The sequence below is a fragment of the Phoca vitulina genome, unplaced genomic scaffold, assembly GCF_004348235.1.
Source record: "Phoca vitulina isolate PV1807 unplaced genomic scaffold, GSC_HSeal_1.0 scaffold116, whole genome shotgun sequence".
In the NCBI taxonomy this organism is placed as follows: domain Eukaryota; kingdom Metazoa; phylum Chordata; class Mammalia; order Carnivora; family Phocidae; genus Phoca; species Phoca vitulina.
Window position 1 is genome coordinate 553,149 of NW_022589819.1, and position 13,475 is coordinate 566,623.

Below are 13,475 nucleotides of genomic sequence, written 5' to 3' on the forward strand. Positions count from 1 at the left end.
ACACCCAGTGCTCCATGCAGAACGTGCCCTCTTTAGTACCCATCACCGGGCTAACCCATCCTCCCACCTCCCTCCCCTCTAGAACCCTCAGTTTGTTTTTCAGAGTCCATCGTCTCTCATGGTTCATCTCCCCCTCCGATTTCCCCCCTTCATTTTACCCCTCCTGCTATCTTCTTCTACTTCTTCTTGTTCTTTTTTTTTTTTTTTTAACATATAATGTATTATTTACTTTCTGATGTCATTTGATTACCCAGCTCCCTGCCCCCTTCTTTTTCTTCTTTATTGGTCCACCCACACTGGTCTTTTGTTTGTTCTACAGATACTACAAGCTTACATTAGTCTAAGGGCCTTTTAGCTGTACATTCTTTCTGTCTGGGATGCTCTTCAAGACTGGCTCCTTCTTGGTTCAAATCCTACCACATGTCTTGCATCCCAAGACCTTCCCTGGTGCCCCGTCGGAGTGGGCTTCCATTGCTCTCTAAGGCAGTGTCCTGCCTATGTTCTTCATGGCATTTACTGCTGCCTGAATCACCTGTTCCTGTGGGTACTTGTCTGTTACCTGTCTCCCACTACTAACGTGGGAACTCCATGAAAACAGGGACCTTGTCTGTCCTGGCACTGCTGTACGCCTGTGGCTGACACACGGGGGCTCCCCGACACATTCTCGTTGAATGGATTAGTGGATGAGTGTACAAGGCCAATCCTTCCACAAGCACCTGGAACCCAGCTCCTATTATCTTCTTAGGTGAAGATTATCCTCTCTCTCCCTTTTATTCAATCCCTCACTCTCCGCAAAATCCTTCCTATCAGCTTTTATGGGAGCTCAAGTATCTCCTGTCGTTTGAGAATATCCTTCTTCCTCAGTACTTACATTACCAAATATCAAAACTGATAAAGGTGCGAGGATAGATAGATAGAACAGAAGAGTGTCCAGATACATGACCACATACAAAGGCGGCACTGCAATTAAAAAGAGAATGGATGCTCTTTTTGATAAATGAGGAAAGATCCAGATGGAAAAAAAATCTATCTCTCCCTTATGTCCACATACAGAAATTAATTTGAAGTGAATCTAATGGACCTAATTACGAAAGGTAAAGCAATATCTTTCAGAACAATAGTGTATAAATGAAAGATAGGAGAAAATTTTTACAACCTTAGAGCAAAGATTTCTTAAAACCTAACAACATAAAATTTTTTTTTATTTAAAATGTTTTATTTATTTATTCATGAGAGTCAGAGAGAGAGAGAGAGAGAGAGAGAGGCAGAGGCAGAGGGAGAAGCAGGCTCCCCGCCTAGCAGGGAGCCCGATGCGGGACTCGATCCTAGGGCCCTGGGATCATGACCTGAGCCGAAGGCAGACGCTTACCCATCTGAGCCACCCAGGCGCACCTAACCACATAAAATTTAAGCATAAGATATTTCACACAAAACTTAACCATAAAAAAAGAGATGGATACATTAGGACTCATTAAATTGATCACTTCTGGTCATCCAGAGACACTATTTAGAGAATAAGAATAAAAGCCATACACTGGGGGGGAAAAAAAAAAGCCATACACTGGGATAAAACATATGAGAAATGCCAAGAGGTAGCGGGGGTGGGAGAGAGAGTGAGAGATATTGAGAGTGAGTGAGAGGATCAAAATCTAAAATAAGAAACCCCTGCAAAACAAAAACAACAAACAAAAACAAGACAGGCAACCCAGTGTTTTAAATTGACAAAAGTCTTAAACCAGTACTCCAGAAAAGAATATATCCAAAGGACCAATAAACAGATGGAAAACAAACATATATATGGGTGTGTAACAAAACTAGTAACCAGAGAAATGCAAATTAAAACCACAACAAGATGCCATTATATAGCCATCAGAATGGCTAAAATTAAAGGGGTTGTTGTTACTTGATATTGACAAGAATGTGAAGCAACTAGAACTCTCATCGACTGCAAGCAGGAGCATAAATTAGTGCACCCGCTTTGGAAAACTGTTAGGCAGTATTTACAAAGACATAGAGCCTATAACCCAGCAATTCCACTTCTTGGTAAATATCCAACAGAAATGACTGCATATATTCTCCAAAAGATATGTACAAGAATGTTCATGAGATTTTCTTCATATCAGCCAAATGAAACAAGTTCCATTAATAGAACAGATAAACAAATTGCGGCACAATCATACAATGAAACACAGCAATGAAAACACCCTCTTGCTGCATGTAACAACAAAGACAATTTCACACACATAATGCTAACAAAAGAAACCAGATACAAAAAGAGAACTTTGTGAATGATGCTATTTACATGAGTTTCAAAAACAGGCAGAGTTACTCTTTACTATTAGAAGACAGGATTACTGGAAATATTTTGTACTTTGATCTGGGTGGTGGTTAAACAGATGTATACGTATTCAAAGATTAATTGAGCTATACACTTTAGATTTGTGTATTTCATAATATGAAATTTTTATCTTAAAAAAACAACAACAGGGCGCCTGGTGGCTCAGTCAGTTAGGCATCCAACTCTTAACTTCGGTTCAGGTCATGATCTCAGGGTTCTGAGATCGAGCCCCGCTTCGGGTCTGCTGGAGATTCTCTCTCCCTCTGCCCCCTCCCCCTCCCTTGCACACACATGCGCGCACGTGTTCTCTCTCTAAACAACAACAACAACCACAACCAAAACCTTCCCCAATCTCATACTCCCTCCAGCCAGCACATATTTCCCTCCTCTACTTCATGGCTTCAATTGTCAAAAGATTTATCTGTATTTGCTGTTTCCATTCCCCATATCCCATCCCACGCATGCCTCAGTGCACTCCCATCCGGCTGCCCCACCTCCTTTCAACCTATCAAACAGCTGTCCCCAAGATCGCCCAAAGATCTCAGTGTCACAAAATCTGAGAGACATTTGTCTTCATCTTACTCGACCTGTCTCAAAAATCACTGGACACTGTTGACCACATCTTCCATTTCACAACATTTTGTATCCAGCTGTCCGTACAGTAGCCAGGAGAGCTATGTGGCTCTTGAACACTTGAGATGTGCCTAGAGTAATGGAAGCACTAAATTGTACTCAGTATTTTTTAAAAGCACCCCAGGTGATTGTAATGTGCAGCCAAAGTTGAGACCTACTTTTCTAGTCACTCATCTAGGTACTTTCACCCAGACCCAGGATTTTAATTTCCAAACTATACCCCAGTTTATAAACTAGCCCAGTCATCTCCTCTTAACTCCAAGCAATGTATCCAACTGGCTACTTGGCGACTCTTCTTGGGCACCTCAAATTCAACATGTCTGAAACTGAACTCATGGTCACCCTTCCTGTACCCCATCCCTTCTCTTGTGTTCTCCACTGCAGCTCATGGCCCCACCATTCATCCAGAAACCTAGAAACCTAGAACAACCTAGAAACCTAACCGCCATCAATGCCACCATATTTTGTGATATTTGCCCTTACCTTCTCATAAACATCTCTTTAATTTGCTTCTCTCTCTCTCTCTCGCTCTCTCTTTGAGTTAGAGATCAAGCCATCACCTAGCTTTTGCTTGACATCTGCGTTTGCCTCCTACCTGGTCCCTCTGCTTCCACTCTTGCCCCTTACAATCTCACAAAGGCAACTAGGATGTCCTGCTCCCCCTAAAAACTCTCCAGTGTCTCCTTTCTAAATTCTCTTCAAACACTGACAAACAGCCCTGCATCATCTGGTCCCTGCTGACCTCTCCCACCTCATCTCCCATAACACTTCCTTCCTTCTCTCCACTCCAGTCCCATGGACCTTACGTCCCTCACACCCTTCCCAACCCTAGGCTTTTGTATATAGTGCTCCCTCTATGTGAAACACTCTTCCCTTTCGTCGTGGCCTCCTCATCCCTTATATCTCAGCCCCACATTGCTTCCTCAGGGTAACTTTACTGCCCAGGTCCCCCTAACATGTGATATCAAAGAGCCATGTAACAGGACTGATTAAAAAAAAAGAGCCATGTAATTCCCACTTGTAGCATGTATAACAATTTATAATTATATACTTATTGGTGGGATTATTTTAATGCTTTCTTGCCCACACTCAATCTTACCCACTAGACGATAAGGTCCATGAGGGCAGGCATGGCACTTGATTTTTTTCTTGGCTATTGTATCCTTGCATCTAGCACATATTAGGTGCTTGATAAATATTGACCATATGAGTGAATGAAAAGTTCAATTTAAGCTGAGTACTACCATCAGGGCTGGAACCAAGGACAGGACCAAGGTCAGGGCTAGGACCACGGACAGTGTCTGGGACAAGAAGCTGGACAGAAACAGCAGCTCAGGCAGAAGCCGGGCTAGAGAGAAGGCCAGGTGTGGACGCCGGCAGGGCCAGACAGTACAAGTACTTTGGAAAACTGTTGAGCAGAATCCCCAAAATCTACCAGAGCTATATGCCAACACTCTGATCCACCAATTCCACCCCCAGGAATATACCCATCATAGCCCCAAACTAGGAACTACCCAAATATCTCACATCAGTAGAATAGATTAAATAAAGTGTGGTTTATTTATACAGTGAGATAAAATAAAGCAATGGGAACAAACCACAACTCTATGTAGTAACATGGATGGATCTCACCAATACGGGGTTGAGCAGAAGAAGCCAGACACAAAAGAGAACGTGCTGTAAAATTCTATGTATATGGGGGCACCTGGGTGGCTCAGCTGGTTAAGCATCTGCCTTCGGCTCAGGTCATGATCCCAGGGTCCTGAGATTGAGCCCCGCTTCGGGCTCCCTGCTCAGTGGAGAGCCTGCTTCTCCCTCTCCCCCTCCCCCACCCATGTTTGCTCTCTCTCTCTCTCCCTCTCTGAAATAAATAAGTAAAATCTTTAAAAAAATTCTATGTATGTCTGAGGAGAGACCACGTTAATCTGTAGTGTCATAAGTCAGCAGTGTGGTGCTCCTGGAGGATTAGTGATGGGGGGGCAGGGGGGGGGAGTGGCAGGGAAGTTCTGAGGTACTAAGAAGATCCTGTTTCTTGATCTGGGTGCTGGCACCCAGCTGTGTTTGTTCATTGAGGCAAGGATTGGGGAGCACAGGGAGACCAGCGTTAGAGAGGTGTTCAGGGTGAGCCAGGATAGAGGGCTGTGGTGAGCAACGGAATGTGGAGGGTTCAGTTGGGGTGAAGGGCTAAAGAGAGGTGTGGGCGGGTGCCTGGCTCTTTGGGACCAGAGAGGCTGGAGAGAGGAGGGCAGAGTGAGTGTGGGAACACTGACTGGTGAGGAGGGAAGGGACGGTGCCTAACACACACACACACACACACACATACACACACACCCCGCACCCCCCACACACACACCTACACACACACCCCCACACACGTTTCCTGGCTTGCTGCTCTGAAACTTCTCCTCCGAGTCTGGGAAAAAGGAGTGTCAGGGCTACCAGCCATCACACCCTGCCACCAGCCCAGAAGAGACAGAAGGAAAGCTGGATGACAGGGAAAGAGCATTTCTGCACTAAGAGGCCCAAGAAGCCCAGGCAGAGGCCTGGCAGGCAGACAGCGGCCCTTCCCTGGGCGTCTCAGCCCATCCACTTGGAGTGTAGACTTGGGTACAAGGTGGGCTCTAACCTACCCTCAGATCCTGTCACTCTGTCTAAGGCCATGCAAACCAAGGGGTGCGTGCACACACAAATACATGGACATATACAAATATACCCAAGTATGCACTCATCCACAAACACAAACATGAACACACTTGTACTCAGATACACATATCCATCCAAATCAGCCTGCGTCTTTGCAGGCACACACACACACACACACACACACACACACACACACACACACAATCTCTTCATGTTTCCTAGACACTCATTCACTGGGTGATGCCTAAGAAAGTGGATTTATCATCGGCTCAGAGGGCAGCTGTGTGAGTCACAGAACATAGTTGGAGTGAGGAGAACCAAACAGGAGGCCCTTCTCCAGGGAGAAGAAGAAGATACTTGGTGCCCCACACCCCTGGGGGTCTTTGCGAGTTGTCCAGTACCCATCCCCGCCATTGGATCTTGCATCTTTCTCCAGGTTGGGGGAGAGGGGGAGAGAGTCTCTGCAGCAGGAAGGAGAGAAGCTGGAAAGTAGTGAGGCAGGTCTCAGAGGAGAGGAGTAGACTCCACAGTTCATGACCCAGAGAGCTTCCTTCCCCATCCCCTCTCCTGCCCTGTCATGGCCACCCCTCCACCTCCCACTTCCAACTCTTGGAAGAATTCCCCTCTTCTCTCAGCACTAGGAAAGGAAACAACTTGGGTGTCTCTTGTGTTTCTCCCTCGTCATCCCCCCTACTGCTGTCTGGGGCTCCTTTCTGCAGTGGGGAGGGGGGATGTGGCCTCACCCTCTTGGCATCCTCTCCACAGTTGGAGGGCTGGCAGAGGTGGGGGCATCATCCCAAGCTGTGACTCAGCTTGCCTGGTATTCATGGTGTGGCCAACTTTGACACTTCGCTCATCAGGGACTGTCGGTCCCAAGAGGTGTGGAGAAGGGCTGGCTTCCATGAGGGATGTTCCAGAGATGGGGGATCTGGGCTTCCCCCTGCTTCCCTCTGCCCCTCATGCCACATGAGGGGTGAAAGTAGAAGGATTCCAGGACCATGAGAGGAAGGAGGGAGATGAGGGGGGTTCCAAATGTTGGGTTGGAACCAGGAGGTAAGGAGGTGCCACAGAAGGGAGATTTGGGGGATCCAGATGCCCCTCATTCTGGGGAGCTAGTGGGCCAGAGGAGTGGAAAAAGTAAGAGAAAGGATTTCCAGGCCCCCAGTGGAAAAGAGCAAGGCGGCAATGAGAGACAGGAAGGCAGGTTCTGGTCCAGCACTGAGTGAGCAGGACTCAAGGGGAAGGGAGTTTGAGGAACTGAGATGCCAGGTCCCCAAGGGAGTGGAGGCAGGGAGAGAGAGAGGGGAGGGGCGGGGAGGGAGCCAGGGATGCGGGAAGCAGGCGGGGACTGGAAGCGGGCTTGGACAGCCAGACAGCCGGCAGCTGCGGTGTTTCCGACTTGCTTCCCAGTAGTTCCTCTCAGTTCCATTTCCAGTTGTTTCCAAGCCATTAAATTCTTTCCAGGCGAGATAAGGGGCCCGCCCGCCCACCCCACCCAGGGCGTGTCACGTGTAGTGGGTGGGGGGAGGTTTAGACAGACAGAAGCAGGGAGAGCCTGGACAGGGACGGAAGGACGATGGAGCCCCTGTGCCCCCGGAGGCATCTCTCAGTCAGCCCAACCCTGCTGAACCGTGAGTCATGGGTGGAGAGCTCTCAGCCAAGAACAAGTTTTAGGATCCTCTCGGCAGGCTCTGTGCCCTCCCCAGACCTGGGAATCCTGACTCTGCTCCATTTCAACATTTCCCAAAGGCTTAAGACCCCCAGACCTCCCTCCCAGACCCGCAACCCACATGCTGAGAGACTCCCTCTGGCACCTTCCGGGAGCTCTAGCTCAGCTGCTCTAAGCAGAGCACTTGGGGTTCCCCCAGCACTTTCCTCCTGAGGTTCAGCTGGCCACTAGCTCAGCCTCTAGCCCCTGGTTTCCCCCTTCCGATCACCATCACCGCTGAGTCCTACCTCACCAATAACCACCTCCACCCTGGTGCCACCACCTGATCCTGTCCAAACCCTGGCACCCACACCCCCCACTGCACGTGCGCACGCCCCTGGCCACACACACACTGACCCATCCTCCAGACACGCCATCCACAGGGAGTCTAGTCCCCAGTGCAAGGTCCCATTTCCTCTGTCCTAACAGAAAGTCTCTGCTCTGTGAGGCTCTTCTGAGAGCTCTCCTGCTACACCTTTGCTGGGGGTGCAGGGATAGGGTAGAACCCCCACGGCTCCCAGCTCTTCCCTTGTTCTTCCCAGAGCTCTGTTCCTTACCTGGGCAACAGGAGACTGCAGTGCCTCTGCACCTGCTCTGTTCCTGACCTTGGGAGGGGAGTTCTCAAGACAGGGCAGGGCTACCGTGCCTGGGCAGCCCCGAGTTCCCTGGAGGTCCCCTTGCTTGTTCCCTGCAGCAGGGGCTCACTGAACTGCGACCCAACCGTCGATCTCTCTCGGCAGCGACAGCAAGAAGGAGGGAGCCTGCAGCGAGCAGGGGGAGGAGAAGGGGAGGACCAGCATGAGGTCAGGGAGGGGAGCGGAGATAGGGCAGGTCCTCCCACCCCTCTAGTCCCTGCCAGGCCCTCCCAACGTCATCGCATGCCACCCCTCCTCCCCTCCCTGTCTGGGATCACCGAGTCCCACAATACCCTCATATTGCCCCCTGCACCCCTGGTCCTACCTCCCACACCCTTTCCCCGTCCCATTTGTACTCTTCCCACCCCAATATTTGCCCAACTTCACACCCCCAATCCTTATGCCATTTCTCCTTTCCCCTCACCTTTTCCCCACCTGTTGCTCCTGCTCTCTCATGGGGTTCTCCTCTCTACCAACACCCTTCCCCATGGCCAGCCCCTCTCCCTCCTTCCCTGTCACCTCCTCTCCCACCACTTTGCTCCAGCTTGGATCTTGCCCCACCTGCCTGTTGCCCAGCACCAGCTCTTTCTCTTCCTGCCAGTCTTTCCTGGAAGTGCAGGGCAGGGGGTGGGGAGAGGGGAAGGAAACCTCCTTCCCATGCCCAAATCCCTCCCCAACATGGGGCCTTCTCTGGAACCCCTTGTCCCCACCCATCCCTGCCTAGTCCCATTGCTCCCACCTGAGCCTCATCTCTCCTCCTCTTTCTATTTGCCCTGTCCCTGCACTGCCTCTCCCCATCTGTTCTGCTCAGTCCACACCTGTTCTCAGCTTGGGATCACTGCCCCCTTTTCATTCTCCCACCTCAGCAAATTCCAGAGAAACGGCAGATGAGGCTTGGGTACTGGCTGGGCAAGGGCTTGGCTGAGCACCAGGATATGTAAGACTTGGGGAGGAAGTTGGGGTTCAGGGGAGACAGGGAAGGGAAGCCAGAAAGTTGAGAAGGAGGTTTAGGAGAGAGGCTTAGGGATGGAGACAGAGCTAGAGGTGGGAGGAGGATATGGGGGTGGGGGTATGAATGGCAGGATGAAGTCAGAGGAAAGCTGAAATGGGTGAATATCTGGGTGCTGCAGGGGAGCAGCAGGGGTAGGGAATGTTGGGGGCTGGAGGAAGAAAGCACTTTGACCTCAGGCAGAGACAGGAAGACCGATGCCAGAAGACAGGGCAGCAGACTCACCCCCATGTAAGGCTGCTGGCTGTTTCTCTGGCCCCATCTCCCCTTGTGCTCACTGCCCTGACCAGGGGCTGAAGAGACTTTTGTCACAAAAGGGAAATGCCGAGGTTGAGGCATCCCCACCCCAGGTTTCACGAGGCGAGTTCTTGCTGCCCTGGTACAAACCTCACCATCAGGGAAGAGCTTGGCCCCGTCATAGCTGATGGGTGAGAGGGACCCGAAGGAACCTGTATGTGTCTGAGTCTGCCACGGGGGTTGGAGCACAGGTGTCTGCACCCGACTGGATCCGCCTGGTTGCAGGGCTGTGTTGTTCCTGGGTCAGCATGTGGCGGCCACATGCCCAGTTAGCAAGCTGTGGCTGAGGGGCAAAGGCTTGCACGGACTCTCGGACTCTCGCGTGGGTGTCCCCATGTGTGTCCGTGTGTCTGGGTGTGTGTGTCTGTGTGTCTGGGTGTGTGTGGCTGGTTTTTTTCCTGGCTTTGATGGGGAGGATGAAGTCAGCATCTTGGACGGAACTGGGCTCAGCTTCCTTCCTCTGCCTTGGCCCAAAGCCCCCAGAGCCTGGAGTAGGTAACAACTTCCCTCTGATCCTGGGGGGTGGGGGTGGGGCAGGGAGGGGAAAGCACATGAAAGGGCGAGGGAGGGTCTGAAACAGCATGACTTGGGGAGAGCAGACTGCGCAGAGGATGGATTTTCTCTTACATTCCCGGATTTCAGTAATTCTGTCCCATGGTCATATCCATTGTTTGCCCTATGCCTTAATCTTGGTTTTATTATTTACTAAATATGGCCACCATAAGTATACTTGGTCCGCAGAGTGGCCAGGAGACCCTGAGATGTGAGAGCTCTAAGGATGGCCATGGGGTGTTTTGGAAGTCCACGGCTAGGGACAGAAGGGATACCAGAGTCTCAGAAGAGAGTAGGGTTGCTAACATTTTCAAGGTTACATGGCATTTGAGGAAGCCACTGGAAGCTTAACAGACGTAATTCCAGGTTCTGAGGTCATCATTGTCTAAAATTTGATTCAGCCCCTGGATTTAGGCTCTTGGAGGAGCTCCTGTCTCACATATGTTTGCATCTCATCAGGAAAGCACCAGACCTTGCACAGCACAGATGCCTAATAAATGCTTGTCACTATCGAGCTGTGAGAGGGCTGGGTGAGAAGGATGGGGAAAGGGAGTCTGGTAGGAACCCCAGGCGTGGAGGCAGGGAGGCCTAGTGGGCAGAGCTGGTGGCCTTCACTGAGGTGTTTCAGGTGATGGGTAGAGAGGTCGGGGTTGCTGACAGCTGTCCACGTGCTCTGGCTGGTCTCAGAATCCTCAGTCCAGCAGGTGTCTTCAGCTCTGGGCTTCCATCCTTGAATGAACCTCCTTGTTCCTGTCCTGACCTCAGGAGGATACGGGATAAAAGGTATAGACAGGAAGGAAAGGGAAAGACAAGGAGAAGGGAAGGAACACAAAGAAGAATGAGGGCAATTAAGGGCAAGGACCTAAAGGAAAGAAAAGAGAGGGAACGAGGACAGGCCAGGGGCTGCGATCCAAGGGAGCAGTCCCAGAGAGGGGGAAGAGCGAAAACAGTTGTACTGGGCTTCCGTTGACAAAACACTTTCCAACACAGTGCAGGCATTTGATTAATCCCACTTTGTGGCTGAGGGAATGGAGGACCACAAATGCCAGGTGACCTGTCCAAGGGACTTTGCTAGTGGTGGTGAAGGTGGGCCTCAACCAGGCTTTCTGATTCCCTCCTCCCCCAGAAACAGCCTTGGAAAGATGGAAGTCTTGGGGCAGAAACAAATGAAGGGCCTTCTGGAAGAACTTGTTTGAGAAGGAAGGATGGCAGATCTGGCTTTTTGAAGCTTTTTCCTGCATCCAGTTATTATGCAGATTCAGTAAGAAGAAATCACCAAGTGTAAGCTGGGGGACTCAACATTCCACTACTGAGGAGATGGTGGGGAAGGGCAGCTCAGAGAGAAGACACAGCCTGAGATGAGAGATGGGAGAGAACCAAGAGGCTAGGACTCGAAAGGGGGCAACAGAGCCACAGAAGGAAGGGTTTGGACCCTTAAAACTTCCTTTGCCTGGAGACATGGGTGTGGGGAGAAGGGAGGAGGGAGGACATTTCTATCTCGTGACAAAAGAAAGTCACACAATTGTTTTGTTCTCTGCTGTGGGGCGGGTGGGCGCCTCTATTTACCAGAGGGACCGAGGTCGCTGTGGCAACCACACATCTGGGCCCCGGAATCCAGATGTGCTGTATCCAGAAGCCATAGCAGAACGATGAGGCAAACATTAGGCTCTTGAGTCCTGGCCCCCACAGCTGGGAACAGGACAGGGGATTGGAGTGGGGAAGGGGAAGGGAGGGGGAAAGGGCCGAAGCCAGGGAGAAGAGAGGAAGTTGTGGACCAGGAATGTGGACAAAGGAGTGCAAAGGGAACTGGGGAGGGGGTGGTGTGAAGAGGGAGGAGTTGAGCACAGGGTCAGCAGCAGGAGATGAGAAGAACAAGGAAAAAGAAATGGAAAACAGAGTGAAGTACGGGGGTGGGGTGGGGTGGGGGGGTGGGGGGGGAGGGCAAAATACAAAAGGAGCGAGGACCGGCAAGAGCAACATAGACTAGAGTCCAAAAGAGAAGGGGATGACTCCTGGCCGGGCGGAGGGCAAAGAGAGGTGGGAGAGGAATCTTCTAGAGCCAAGAGGGAGAGGCGATGGGTCAGGGATGGTAAGAGGAACAAAAGGCGGGATCCTGAGGAAGGAAAGCAGCTCAACAAAAAGACAAAGTGGGCCTGGGACAGGAGGGGCCAACAGGAGGTGCAGCAGTGACCCTGGCAGCCCACTGAGGGGGCCTGGTGGCCTGGGATTGGGCTGTGGCCTCGGATCTGGCGTGCGCCTGGAGTGCGGCAGCCAGAGACTGACCTGCCTTCACCCTCCCACCTCGCACCCCCTGGCTCCAGCCCCCTCCTATGCCTTCCCCCCTCCACGAACCCAGCCAACAGTCAACTGCCAGTTCACACCAGAGTGGCAGCTGTCCCTTGCCACTCGGCTGGGGGTGTGGCAGGCCCCCCCCAGGGGCCCCAGCCGGAGACGCCAGCACTCAAGCCCTGCGCTGCCCTGTGCTGTGATCAGGACAGAAGGAGCGACGGCACGACGGAGTGGTGATGAAGCCAGCTTGGGTAAGAGCGGATAGAGGAGAAGTGGAAAGAGGTGTAAGGGACAAGGGACAGGTGTGCCTTTCATGGACCAGGCAGTGTGGACATCTTTCACCCTCACCCCAACCCTGAGAAGTAGGTGGGAGTATTCCGTGCTACTGATGAGGAATCTAAGGCTCAGAGTGTTTAAGTTACACATCAAGGACATCCACTAATGAAAGGTAAAGCAGGGAATCCAACTTGGGTGATCTGCCTCCCAAATCCTTGTCCTTGCGCTCACTGCCTGGATGAAGCTCAGGGACGTGGGGACAGGAAGGCCCAGAAGCCAGGGCTGTGCTCCGGAGGGAGGAGAGGCCTAGTTCCTGGGAGCCCTAGTTCCAGGTTGCCATAGTTACTCAGTCTGTTTTCACCCCAAACACAGTAATGGGGAGCAGGGGAGTCTGGCTGGACACGTGAGGTTCTCCCCTCCTCCTTCAGGCCTGGGCTTGTGGCCCGGGCGGCCCCTGTCCAGTCATCTGGGCATTGAGCCCAGGCCCAGCCCACACCCTCTAGCTGACCCAGGACACTCCTGCAGGGCCAGGCCTGAGACGCTGCTGGATAGGAGCCGCTCACGGGAACCCCCAGGTGGAGTGATTTGGCCCCTCACCCTGTCCCCCTTCCTCCTAATTAGAAGCACAGCCTTTCCTGCAGGATTCATTCTCATCCCTTTCTTTCAACTGGACTCTCAAGTCTCTGTCCTCCAGTTTAGGGCCGAGAAGATGCTCCTCAACATCCCCCCTTCCCTCCAAACACCACTCCCTTCTCCACTGTGGCCCCTCCTTTCTGGCTTACAGCCCTCTGGCCCCAGCTCTGCTGTTTGTTCAAGCTGCTCGCCCTGGAAATCAAGGGAAGGGCGGGAGAACCTGCTAGAATGCAGGGGACCCAGGGAGGCTGCTCACCCCAAAGGGCGTGGGGCCCCTTGTCCTTCCTGTTTACTCAGACACATTCCAGGGATCTGTATCCTCAGGGCTGTCACGCCATGAGATATCCCACCCTCATCCCCTCGCTAGACACAGTCATACCCCAGTGTTGTAGGGGCGGGGACAAGGGGATGACATGAGGTCTGGGATCCCACCCCCACCCCTGAGCCAGCTGTGTCTTCAGT

The 13,475-nt window shown here is 51.8% G+C and overlaps 1 protein-coding gene across 1 annotated transcript in view; it reads right to left on the bottom strand.

Annotated features, from left to right (window-relative positions):
* The window catches only part of TNXB (tenascin XB), a 33,957-nt gene extending 25,345 nt beyond the window's left edge, over positions 1–8,612 (bottom strand). Inside the window, 2 exon segments of the mRNA XM_032398504.1 lie at positions 7,880–8,083; positions 8,519–8,612. The gene's annotated coding sequence lies outside the window, so the exon portion shown is untranslated.
* Between the last annotated feature and the right edge of the window lie 4,863 nt (positions 8,613–13,475).